At 38.5% G+C, this 14008-nt stretch overlaps 1 protein-coding gene across 3 annotated transcripts in view; it reads right to left on the bottom strand.

The window, feature by feature from the left end:
• Positions 1 to 12628: 12628 nt before the first annotated feature.
• Positions 12629 to 14008, bottom strand: part of LOC115620759 (forkhead box protein O) — a 48601-nt gene continuing 47221 nt past the window's right edge. For all 3 annotated transcript variants that reach the window (XM_030514156.1, XM_030514158.1, XM_030514157.1), the window contains exon 11: positions 12629 to 13511. The gene's annotated coding sequence lies outside the window, so the exon portion shown is untranslated. The remainder of the gene's footprint in view (positions 13512 to 14008) is intronic.

Below are 14008 nucleotides of genomic sequence, written 5' to 3'. Positions count from 1 at the left end.
ACAAAATCGTTAAAACTGAACAAAAAAATTGGCATATTTTATAGGAAATACCAGAGGAATTATTTTCTAAGTAGCATAAACGTTACTTTAAAAATTAAATAAACTGCACAGTGTTTTTGTAATCATCGCTAATCATCATATACAACATACTTATATATAGTATGTATTTAAATTCTTAAATAAAGACATATCCATCACTCGTGCATTCATCTGTCTATATGCACCGACATTAATTCCCCAGACTAAAATATAACAAGCTTACGGTTTTGTCTCTTACTATGATATTCCCTAAACAAATATGAAAACTTGATTGATGATTTCTTCACGAACTGAGGAAAATGTGCAGTCAATAAAGGAGACTGGCATTTATGTCATGGAAAATGTTGCACATCGTTGCACAATAACAAGAAAATACTATTCTTGGGAGCATTCTCGGAATAATTAGTCAAGAAGAAGATTGCCATGTTCTTCTCTTGCATATTCCAAGCATTACGTTACTTCGTTTATTTAATATATTCTTTTGATGGTTGATGATTGTCATGAAGCTATAGGAATATTACTTGATATCGATAAAAACTCACATGGCTTAATGGAACACTCATGGCCTGCAACTTTACTTTTAACATTTTGGTGGCAGCTGCGACTAGTCTAAAGGTATATTTCAAGTTTTTTTAACAACTATATAGTAGTGAGGCAGTACTGGTTTTTAAAAAGCGCATTTCTATATATTTGAATATGAATGTAAGATTATTATAGTTATGCTAAACGAAAATGTAATACAAGTATTTTGCCCCACTGTCGCCCATTACCTCATTCTTTCTATGGCCAGTGCATAATTTTTACATTTTTTACCGCCTACAGACGCTAAGGACATTCCATTGTTTTCCCATTAAAGCTTGTAAGTGCTCATTAACATAAGCCGCTGTTGTTGCTGTTGCTGTTTTTCTTTGTTGCTGCCCTTTGTTTGCACGATTTTTCAGTTACATAACGTGACCAATGTCCTGGCATTGTGTACGAGCTCGGGCACGCTCTGCCACATTTAAATTAATTTTAATAAAATGGAAAGTGAAGCTATTGCCTGCAATTGCCATATTATGAAATCAAAAGACACTCCGCCATAAAAGTAAACCGCCAAATGCGGGCAAATCCGAAGAGCGTCCATAAAATAAAATAAAAAAAAAATAAATAATAAAACGAACAAAAAGAAGCAGAAGCGGTCCTTCCACAGCATAATCCCAAATATAAAAGTTAAATTAAAAAATAATATCATGAAAACAACGACAGCAACAACGACAAAGAACCGAATTACGCATAAAAAGCCGCAATTGAGTTTTTGTAACGCCCAGCCTCCCAACATCACCGCACCCCAACAGGGCCCCATAGAGCATAGGAGCGAGCGATGAGGATGCGACAAAAGGCATATTCGAGTAGTGAATGCCATGCAGGGCAGCATATACTCGTATTCGTAAATCTCGACAAATTTCATGTAGCCTGCCTTTTGGGCGTGTGCGAGAGCAACAACAACAACAACAACGACAACCATTACTACAAAGGACAAATGCAAACAAGCGCCAAATGAGCAGAGGGAGGAGAGAAGAAAAGAGGCGCTGAGAAAGGGGGAGGAGGAGTAGAGCGAGCACAACGACTCAAGTGGGAGGCAAATAAAAGTGAGCAAAAAAATAAGACGACAGCATCAACAACAGCAGCGACACTCGTAAAATTTACGCACTCTCACACACACACACACTTGAACACGCTCACACACACACACGCACACCGCCAAGCATAGCTGTTAAGGCATGCGCTGCATTGTTTCATTAAATCGACTTCAACACTTCCTGCAAAAGTTTTTACAGCGCTTTTTAAAACGGACGAGCCTGCGAGCTTAAAGCCAACGAGCATTTACGTGAGATCAATGAACGTTTTTCCACACACACACACACACACACACACACACATACAAACACCGACACTCGCACACACACACACATGCACTTAAGCACTCACATCTCACATTTGATGTTGATTTACTCAAGCAGTTAAGCCTCGTAAATCGAGTAAACTCAAAAGGAAATAAGTTATAATTGCGCCGTGCCTTGGTTTATGTGCCAAAGATACGCTCGAGATGGGCCAGCGATGCGCCCAAACGCCCCATCAGTTAGCGAAGATGCCTTCAAGATAGTCCTCATATTATTTTGGAGCCAAATTAAAATGCATGTGTGTGTGCAAATGCTTCGAGTCTGTCTTCATTCGTGGCAGATTAAAGTGCGCCTCGTTTGTGCTCGCTTTAAGGGAATTTATAAATACAAGTAGGTAAGCAAATAACGCACTAGACGCGAAAAAGAGGGATGAGTGAAGAAAGATTTTAATAAGTATATAATTAGCTTGGAAGACCCTTTTCCGTTTTGCAAGTTTTTGTTTGGCTTTTTAATTAAAAGTCCACGGTTGCGCTATTAAAGAGGAACTTTAAGAAAAACTTCACTGGGGTACTAAATTCTGAAGCCCAAGTAGTTGGTCTCATTATCGATTTACAAACTATTGATGGGGCTTAGAAAGTTGGTGCAGCAGTTAGTTCACCTTGTAAAGGTGGGTTATAGAAAGTTAATCAACGGGATTATGAGCTCTAGCATGGCTATTAACGGAAGACGAAACAGTAAAGCTGAGATTCGACTGAGTCACAGGACTATATCCGTTTTTCAAATAAACGAAAAATCTGGCACGGAATTCACTTTTTGTCTTGAGCTTCCAATTTGCCTTCGTTAAACACACGTTTCGTTATATTAAATTTTTTTGGGGCTTAAATGTCTGCAGGAATGTAGGTGTGTAGGTCAACAACATTAAATGTGATGAAAGAAATATCAGAAATACATTTTATTATCAATAACATTAAATGTGATGAAAGAAACATCAGAAATACATTTTATTATCATCCAAGGGAATAATTGTTATAATACTGCTTAAATTTCGTTCAAGCTATTTATAAATATTAAATAGTTAATTAATTAAAACATATAGAACTGAGAGAAGTATTCGGTTGCACTTCACATTTTCTTTATATTTTATGAGTTGTTTTTTTATAAATATTCTCATGTAGGAAGTCCTTATACCCCTAGCTTTGTCCAACCGCGAAGCTCGCATTGTAATATCCAGCTTCATAAAAAGAAGTTGTAGTGAAAAGTTTCTTTGGAAAATAATGCGTCTTTTCTTTATTTTCCGCAATTAAGAAGTCGCTTCCATTAGCTCCAGCCATAAGGCACGACTTAATAGCAACATTCCATTTGCTTCTGCATTTAACTTTTCAGCGCGCCCATTGCCGCTTTCAACACATGCTGATGATCAGGAGCAGGACGAGGACGAGTACATTGTAGTTGCTATTCTTATGCGACAAAGTTTCCAAGGTTTGTTTGCGCGAGCTTTTAGTACATAAATTAATGTTGTTTCATGATTCTCCTCCCTTTATTTGTTTCGTAACTTTTTTTAGAGTTTTTCTAGGCGAGCGGCTGGGCAGCAAAGGAAAGTTCTTTTTCTATACAATTGTGTGTGTGGATGTCTGGATGTGTGGATGTGTTGTTTTGTGTTGTAAAACACGCGCCACGGCAACACCAATTCTCTCTTTTTCGCACTTAGCCAAAGCGTCGAGTGGCAAGTACACAAAAGTGTGGCAGGATTTGCAGTTGTGGGCTTGAATGTGTAATTGAGTGTGAGTGCGGGTGCGGGTGTGGGTGTGGATGTGGGTCTGAGTGTGTGTGTGTGTGTGCTTTGTGGTGTTTTTGTGGCAATGAGCTCTTTGTGCAGTTGTCAGTTGGCTTAGTTGTAGAGGCAGCTGCCATCAACACCCAACACCAACAAAAACAAATGAAACGCGCTGAAAAGTGAATATAAAGCACATTAAGTGGCGTTAAACAGACTGCACCACTAACATGTGCCAGCAACACACACACACACTTACACACACACACAATACAAACAACAACAATGGGCTGAACAACGTTTATGGGTTTAGCACTTGACGCTTGGCGCATAAATGAGCTCAACCCCGAACATTTATTAGCATAATAAGCACCGGAAGCAGAAGGCGAAACAACAACAACAGCTCAGGAACAGCACAGGAACGGAGAACCATAACAATGGCAACAGTCTTTAGTGAAAATGTGTGTAACGTTGTGGAAAGCTGCACATTTTTAGCATTTTGCAGCATTCTTTCCTTTCCTTTTTCTCAACTTGTTGTTGCTTGCCTCGCATTGTTTTTCTTATTTTAGTTGTTGTTTTTGTTTTTTTTTCTTATTTTGTTTTTTGTTGTACACTTACTTATCATTTTATGCCGCTTGGCCGTGCGTAAATCCTTGCGCAAGGATTTCGGTGGCGCTCGCTAATTATGCACAATAGGAGACAAGCAGCGTATAACCGTTGCTGGCTTTCTCCGCACGATGTCCTGTGGATGCACACGCACACTTTTAATGCCAAAAACAGACGCGCCGCGCAATTTGCTTTGCGAACTGTGCAGCAGGAGCAGCTGCTAGAAAAGCGGGCAACAGGCGACAGGCAACGAAAGGATGCCAGGTGGAGGGATAAGGCCGTCAAGCACAGGCACGTCACTAGACTGAGGGATTAAAAGGAGGGGAGAGGGGGCAGTGGATAGAGGCGATAAGGTAGGCAAGTGCAGTTTGCGCGAATAAATTCGGTGCCCGCTTTGCTTCTGACAGCCTGCCGCAGCACAAAAGCAATTTGCGAGTAGATGAGTGTATATATGTGTGTGTGTGTGTGTATTCGCATTTACCGTTACTCGCGTTGTATTCTGAAAGCAACTTTAAAATTGCAACCGAAATGAAATGAAAATGCGACGTCGAGAGCGCTGGCTGATGAGGCAAGGAAAACGCGCGCGGTACTTCAAACGACTTCGAACTTCTAGGCGAGCCCCGAATAGAACAGAATTCCGTTATTTGCTGCTTCGCACTTCGTGTTGTTGCAGTTGTTGCTTTTGCTGTCACTTCTGCTACTGCCGCTGTTTGGCTGTTTGACTGTTGTTGTTGTTATTGCTTTTTCTGTTGCTGTTACTGTTGCTGTTACCGTTACCGTTACTTTTGCCGCTTTAATGCGTTTAGCCGTGCAACGTACCAAGCCAGACGAACGCTATCAACGAACTGTTTGCTGTGCGTCGGGCAGCGGCAAAGGCAGCGATTCCTGCAGCTGTTGCTCACCCACACCATCAACTGGCATACGAGTTGGGCCGAAACTGTTATACGCAGCACGCACAGTGTGCCAGAAATGTGTGCCCCTTAAGCCAACGCTATTTGTTTTGAAGCGTGGCTCAAATGGCGGCTTATGTAGGTTTTGAGTTCATTCCTAACAGAAAAATACGGGTATAGAAATTTATTAATTATACTATATAGTCGACCAACATAAATTAAAGAGACATGGAAACGATGGAGACAAATAGATTAAAATGTAAATATCAAAAGAAATACAATGCAATACTCTGTGTAGGTCCTCGCATCTTCACAACATAATAAACATTTCATTATAGCCAAGAATTGTAATGTTCCATTTTGCTTTTAATAAAAACTATACATGTTTAAGGGAGTTTAACGAACTTAAATTGATAGCCTCAAAAAAGAGAATTACTCTTCCTTGTGGTGGCAAAGGCTCAACACCCATTCATTCTAATCAAGGCAATGAGACACTTCGATTTTAGTACCAAAATTACAATCAGCTTATTTGCATTACTCCAGTGTTATTTATGTTCAAAAACTTATATTACCAAAGCTGTTGAATTGAATGTTCACTGGAAAATCAGTCAAAATTTTTATTGAAAATGAACTCTTAGGATTACTTAATTACTTAACATTCTATGTGGACTCAACTGATTCCATAAATTGAAATGCATTCACATTACATATGCTTTCCTGGATCAACCCAATACTCTTTAAAGTATTTGGATTTCCAAAAATATTACTCAACCGTACTATAGGTGGGAACGCAAGCTTTAAAGTTAGACTCATACTTTATTGATTCATTGAAAGATTTTCCTAGATCCCCCTTGACTTTCGATATAAGCACATTTGTTCTGTTCTTCTCTCTCAGAAAGGAATATCTTCATTCACAACTGTTGGAAAAATATATAAAACAAAATGAACCATTCGAACAATTTTAAACATAGTATTGAAATCAAATGAAACAGAAAGCTTAGGTGGAACGAATTATTATGTTGCAAGCTTAAAGCATGAAGAAGGAAGAAAACATAATTGCTAATAAGCTACAGGTTTAAAAACAATTCAGCATTATTACGAACGTGTCAATACTCTATTTGCTTCTGTACTTAGTAAGGATACCAAAGCATATATTTCAGTATTTTTTAGCTGAAATGGAATTCATTCGAGTTTGTTTGAATGCCGCCGCCACTGTTGTGCTCTTCTCGCGCACCGAGCGCCGAGAGAGCCCTTTCGTTCGTGCCACACGAATGTTTACGCAGCAGATTCGCTCACAGGACTCGGGAGGACGAACCGCATCCCGCGTGCTGTAGAGAAGTCCGCCAAGCGACAGCGCAACAATTTGTTGAGGAGCGCAGCTCCACATAAATACAACAACAAATAAAAATAGATAGGCAGGCAGTCAGGCAAGCTGTCGGGAAGGCCCAGACCTTTTGTGTTATACGCTGGCCGACTGACAACGACAACGTGCAGGACGTGCCGGAGATATTGGAGGAGCTGGAGGTTGTGTTGCGTCTCCTCGCGTTGCGTCCAGATGGCAAGAAATAAGACCGGAAGCGAAAAGTCAGAGCGATAAGCGAGAAAACGCAAACAACACACCGGCTAGGTGCTGGGAGCTGGAGCGGTGGGTGGGGCGGTATACAAATTCTTGACCGTTTTTATTGGCAATTCAAATGGTGCGAACGCGAAAAGCACAAGCGAATGGTAAAGGATTTGCTGAAGAGGCCAACAGTGAATGAAGTTTAGGCGTGAACACCTGCCTTGTTTTGTCATCTACTTGTATGTCGTCGTTGGTGCAACAGGAGGAAAGGCAACAACAACAACAACAGGTATAGCAACGACTTCAAGGCAGCTAGCTAGCACAAACACACACATACTTGTACACACACTGGCTGCTGGCCTCCTTGCCTGGCCGTGTCTTAGCAGATTTGCAGCAGTCAGAGACAAAAGACAGACGCATTAGCATAATCATGAAGGACGGCAAGTTGGAAATTGAGTTTTCTCTACTTCGCATTGCTGCCTGCCTACTTTTCATTTTCATTCCCATTCCCATTTCCATTCCCTTCTCCTTTTTCTTTTCGTTCGTTTCGTTTCTTTTGCACACCCGCTTAACTTTTATTGCCGTCTACTTTTGGGCCGTGTGCTCAAAACTTATTTGGCCGTAAGTTATGCGCAGCTTAATGCGCGTCTTGTGGCCAAGCGGGTGTGGGGGCCGAGAGGCCGAATGAGCTGATTGAGTGGCCAAGTCAGTCGCGGCAACTGTTGCTCACATTTTGCATGTCCCTCAATCTGCCAACCAACCAACCAACCAACCAGCCCACCAACCAATTTGTGCAATCACGTACCACTTGCTCCCCATGCCCATTCCTACGCTGTAATTCCGTGTATTTGTGCGAGACGTCCGGTTTGTTAGTCAACAGGGTCACAAAGCCTTTCAAATATCCTTCAGCAGAGTCTCATGTACATATGTGTGTGTATGCGTGCGCGCAGAAGTTCATTTCTACCTTTGAAGAATCTTGTAAGAATCGTATACACAAATAGAAAATTTGTGGTCGATAGCTGCTATTTTATAGATTCCAATATTCTCAAGGAAAGGGAATCTGTAATTTTGGATTAGCTCTAGCCTTATTAAATTCTCTATGGATCCATATCTGATGTGGCAATTTTTTTAAATTTTTTTTATTAGCAGAGTGTTTTTATTCAAAACTGTCCAAAGTGGATAATCATTAAATTGGTTAAATACTTGTAAACTTGACAGTTAATTTATTTCATTTATGACAAATGAAACATGTTTTCAATTTCTACTCACCGTCTTATATTTCTCAGAATATAAGACTTTTTTGACATTTATTTGGGAAAATCATTTATTTACGCTCATTGCTGGTTGCAAGCTCCATCAGTTCCTTCGGCAACGAAGTTAGAAACGGAACGCTTAAAATACGTACAGACATTCGAAAACAATTTCAAATCTGGTTAATGAAGGCATTGAAATCTATTTTAACACGCTTATCTCTCTAATTCAATTATTTTCAGTTCAGCACTTTGTGACTAGTGCAGTAATTTATAAGAATCTTTTTTGTCGCACTAGTAATTAATAATAAATAAAAATAATAAATAAAATCAAATTATTCTGCGCGTTGTAGTTGAGAATCCATCTCATCCAACTAACTCGTATGGCCGGGCCGTTGAGAACAAAAGCACATATATACGGATATATCAAAAACACAGGATACAATGCATATGCTGTTTATGCCGATATCTGGTAAGAAATCTGTCAATAGTACAGAAAAACTCGCAACTTGCATTTTGTACTTTTGCGGCCGATCAATTGACTCAATGTTTTAAAAACTTTGATCATTAAATTTGGGGTTAATTCATTGGATATCAAATAATATTTGATATAAGAACAAATAAAAACAGCTTATATTTTATTATAATTGTCTATCATTATCTATTTTTATAGTATTATAAATTTTTAATAAAACTATATGAAAATCACTCATTGATAAATACATAGTTGCACACTTAAATGAGTATCTTAGATGGGTTTGTTAGCAGACTTAGGTTTGGCATTTATAAAGCTGATGAGTAATTGGAATTTGAAGAATGTGTCAGAAAGAACTTTTTTATATCCTGCACCCTCAATATGTAGTTTTGATACCTACACAGAGAGGTCTCTTTAATTTATACCCGTATAGCTGCACTTTACCCTTAGTCGAATAATGTGTATTAAGATATAGTATCTAATTTAAGAACGTAAAAATGATCGTTTTTCATCAACTTTGTGTGGAACTAAGAAATACTCTTAGCACTCAAAACAGGTCTGTTTATTTTCAAATTGTAAGCAAATTTGGTGTTTTTGAGTTTCTTATAGTACCTCACCAGAGAGCGAGATCATGAAATATCAGAATAAAATCGCTAACGTTGATGCCACAAAGTTAATTTTTGTAGCAGGGAAAACGGTGGGTAAAGAGTATTCAAGTGTCGGGCTGGCACGACTTTGACGTTCTACTCGTTTCGCTTTATGTTTTCTTGTACATTATATTCAACCAATATTGTGTTTAAGTCAGAAGGCTAGTTATGAATTTTAAAGCTTGAGCAGGTAAGAGGCTCAGCCGACTATAAAGGACAAGCTACTTATAAAATAAAAAAGGCATAGGCATAAGTGCAAATATTTAGTATACATACTTATGATCGAATATAGAAGATATTTCCATACTCACCCTGCAAACCCTAACCCTTGCTAACTAAAACTGAAAGTCTACGCAATCCCATTGTCAAAAGTAAGCTTCGCTGTGCATGTGTGTGTGTGTGTGTGTGTGTGTGTGTTAGTGTGTGTGTGTGTGGGTGTTAGGATAGTGTCTGTTTGTCTGACACATCGTAAGGCAACTTTAAGGGACAACCTCGTCTCAGAAGCAGCTCTGTCCCGACAGTATAAAGTTAATAAATATGCATGAGCTGCAAAGGGTTTCAATTAAATTTACTGAAATTGTGGCTGCCGCTGGGCCCCTTCTACGAGCACGGCCCGACAGGCGACTGCTCCTGCTGCCAACAGCTCGGCTTTTAGTTGCTCTCTGCGTCGGCGAGGTCAAGAATTTGCATGCAAATATTTTTGGCATTTTAACTGCTGGCGAGGCTGTGCTGGGGATGGCGAAGAATTTATTTGTTTTCTGCATTTATTATGAGCGGCGGCAGCGGCCGGAATAAGTTAAACGGAAAATGCGCAAAATTAAGACAAGCAACTAAAGTGTTAAAGTGTCTCATGAATTTAAGACGGAGCCGGCTTTAATATGCGACTAGCGAATATGACGACGTGGACTTGGACGGGCGACTTGCCACGGACGCAGCCCAAATTGGTGCACGCGCACTCACACACGCACACACGCACACAATCGCACGCACAGGACATACACTCGTACATTTTTCTATTGGCAAGGAGCAGAAGTAGAGCTCGGGTTCACAGGCAAACAACGAAAAACATGAAACGTGCGATGCCTGCAAAGGACATTCATTACGTAAGGATGCTGCTGCCACGCCTCCCCTTGCCCGCCTCATATTGAATTATTTCAGTTTTATTTCTTGCCATTTTCTGCCTCACAACGAGCACACAAAGCTGTGGCATGCCCCAAGGCAAGCATTGGCAACATCATCATCATCATCAGCGAGGGGTTGCTGTTGCTGCTGCTTTTGTTTTCAACTGCGGCGACGGCAATGCTTCGCAGACTTGTTGAGCAGGTTATTGAACCAATTCCGTGCAGTTGCTTCACCGCCACCCCGCCACATTACGAACCGTCGAACCCATATGGGTTCGCACAGATTCACATTCTCCAATGACCCGCAACAAAAGTGCAGAAAAATGTTAACAAGATTTTACCGCTGACTCGTATTTCCGTATCAGCCTCAATATTTGCATTCATTTATCTGAATTGTTTAAAATGATCAATCTGGGCTCGCTTATAAATATTCCTACAGAAGCTCATAGAATCGGAATATTTTGTATTTAAATAAAAATAATTGGTGTTCTTCTGTGTTTGTGAAGTTTTTCTGTAGTTAGTTAGTTTCTTATATATTTAAATCGAGGCAATCGTACAAAGAATTATATTTAATTGAGCCCTGAAAAGACATCTAAACTGGGAATTATATATGTGTAATTATAAAGAAATTGGCAGAAACAAAAAGATACTTACATATGTACTTAGAAAAGTACTGAAACTTTTCATTGCATAATACCGCCTAGCAACAATTTGTTTCAATAAATCTATATAGCATATGCTTACAATATTATTAAAATTGATTTTAAAATTTTGGTTTTGGTCATAACAGCTCGCATTATAACTAAATTGCAACAACATTACAACATTTAACATTACAACATTTAAATATTGGTTATGTGACTTTAAGTAAAAAATAAATGTTTATATGTCGCAATTAAACAATTATTTGAAATTTTAAAATACACTTTCCAGTAGTTTTTATTTTTGAAACAATTATTTGACAGCTCCATCTACACAACAAAGTGGCGAAGTTTTAAAACAGCTTCATCTATGAGGTATGTATGAGGGCAGTCCGAAATATTTCTAGCCAGCGATAAAGTCGACCTTTCTACATTAACCAAACTTTGATAATGTGATTAGACACTTTTTAATGTGTCCGCAAAAAGCAACGCGCTGTTGTAAAAGTGCAACAGAGATTCCATAAATTAAGTAGCATATGTGAACAATATTCACTTAGCCTCACTATTACCAGCTTTTATTAATATTTATATTACAAGAACTATAATACGATGCTGTTGCCAATAAAGCCAGTCAAACGAATCATCAATACTCTATCGTTCGTAGGAGCAGCTAGCCGGACAAAGGTCCGTAGTTCCAGCGGTGCCCGATAGGTGCGCTAGTGGAACGCAACAGAAATTTAGAACAATTCCACACACACATTTACTCCACAATCCACATTGTGGTTCTAGTCTACGAAAGTCAGGACACCGTTGTAAAAGTGCAGCAGCGCTTCCATAGATGGCGCACTCAGTATTTGTTGGGGGAACTGCTTTAAGGACCTTTAGTTATCAAAAATAGAGATGAGCCTGGGCCACGTTTTGGTTCGTGATCCATAGTGGCCCTGCGTGCTCGCGTTTCATATTATAGTGACTCAGAAACATAAAAAATCACGCACGAAACAAGAAAAAACTAGAGAGTACCCTACAGTCTGAAAAAAGTCCGACAGTGAAATAACCTGTAAAAAAGTGTAGTAAAAGTTACAAGATTACGTTAGTATTGTGCAAAGTGGACCAATTAATAGACAGAAGAAACCATTTTCGACCCCATAAATATATTCTTTATCGCCAATAGCAGCCGAGTCGATTTAGCCAAGTTTATATGTCAGCTAGATTTCAAAAATTATAAGAACTGGAGACACCAAATTTTGTACATAGACGCATTTTATATATGTATATTGTTTTCTACTGTGTTTAGCATTATATTGAATGTATTGCTCTGTCATGTGATTCCATCTGATCTGGCAAATCTATTGACTCTTATATTCTTGTGAAAAGTGTAGATTGCAAATAGCGAATCGATCCACTGACATGCTGTTATCCCTTGATACATTTGAGTTCTCCAGTGTTTCTCCAGTGCTATGGTATAATTACACTTGTATGTATAGAATGAATTGATACCGAATTCCGAGCGAACTTCCTTGCCCCTGGTTAGTCAGCTCAGCTCTATGACAAACAGAAACTTGGCTGCACCAGTGAATCGATCGGCGCATTGCAAAATAAATTCCGCTCACCCGAAATTGTTTAAGTCCCTGTTTCCCATTCCGTACTAAAATAGAAACAAACTTGTTGCTGTTTTCATCTTCTTTACGCTCTTTGTATTTGTTTTTAAATAGTATGAACTACATTTGAATTATACAATCTAGTTAATCATTAACATTTAGCCCGTAATAGTACACAAATATGCGCATATATTTGTAATTATAGTGTAGTTTAGATTTTTGTATGCATTATGTTTAATATTTTTAGTCGTTCTTTTAAGATTTTTTATTCTCTTGTTTTTTCCTTTTTGCCTAGCAACATTTACATTTTCTAACAATAGACTTCTATGAATTACATTCAATAGGTTTTTAGCTCATAACCAAAAAGTTTGCGTTGCTCTTCATTTTTATTGTTTTTCTTTTAAATTATTTATTAGGAGAAAACTGAAAATTTAATAGACCAGCTACCAGCGGCCCTCAGCTAACTATGTATCGTAGTACTAGAGGAAGTTACGTATTCAATGCGCTCACACGTTGCTCGTGTCTAGCGTAGTTTGAAGATTTCTCTCATTTATTTTAATAGAAAATTTACAATTAAATACATTAGGCATACATTATTACATAATTGTGCTAATTTGTTGTTAAGTTTTGTTTGCTTGGTAATATTTAGTATCATTATATTTACGTTTACGTTTTACGTTTGCTTTTATTCCATAACGTCAAGGGTATTACAATTAATATTTACAAAATGTGACTTATTTGCTACCATTTTATGTTGAATTTTCTTTCAAAGAAAGTGCTCTACTAGTACATATATTTGTTAATTGTTGTTTGTATTTTTTCTTTCTTGCTCTTCTAATTACGTTCGTTACACAATTTTGTATATGTTTTCCTCAAAGAATTTTTCTAATTGTAAGCGCTAATTATTGGTTACTACTTGGTATGTTATTATGCATTTACTTTGCTGTGTATTTCTTCTTTTTTGTTGTGTATATTATACGTATATATGTATGTATGTATGTTTACTTTAAATTAGAAACGACCAGATTTATCCTGCAATGAAAGAGCACGAAAGGCATTATTAGTATTCATTTATGTAAGGCAAATAAGAATGAAGAGTATGGAAAATCACATTAAAACAAACACCGCACTGCACCCAACCTATACTTTCTATTCTATCCTTTCAACTGAACTATTTGAATAAGACTTCAGACTAGTGTGAGACCAAGTCTGGTACAGGGTATAAGAATTGTCATAGATTTGAACGCCAAATCGCTGCCATCAGAGTACGGATGTCAGCTTACATGTTCTTCTTCATCCTTCCAGTCACAAAGAGCTGAACAGTCATTCCAACTAAAACCAAACTAGCACAATGATTTCGTGATAAACACACTGCCTATGAATGTAAAAAGACTTCCAAGTGCCCACTCAGCGGCAGCCCAGTAGTTTAAGCCGCCATTCACACTTTATTAAAATACAATCCGCATCAGCATAGAGCTGTGAATAGGGAAGTGGTGTTGGTGGCCCAATGCCAGTTGTTGGCCAATGCT

This window comes from Scaptodrosophila lebanonensis, unplaced genomic scaffold (genome assembly GCF_003285725.1).
Source record: "Scaptodrosophila lebanonensis strain 11010-0011.00,11010-0021.00 unplaced genomic scaffold, SlebRS2 tig00000024-arrow-pilon, whole genome shotgun sequence".
NCBI classification, from domain to species: domain Eukaryota; kingdom Metazoa; phylum Arthropoda; class Insecta; order Diptera; family Drosophilidae; genus Scaptodrosophila; species Scaptodrosophila lebanonensis.
Note: the sequence above shows the minus strand (reverse complement) of the source record. Positions and strands in the feature narration are given on the sequence as shown.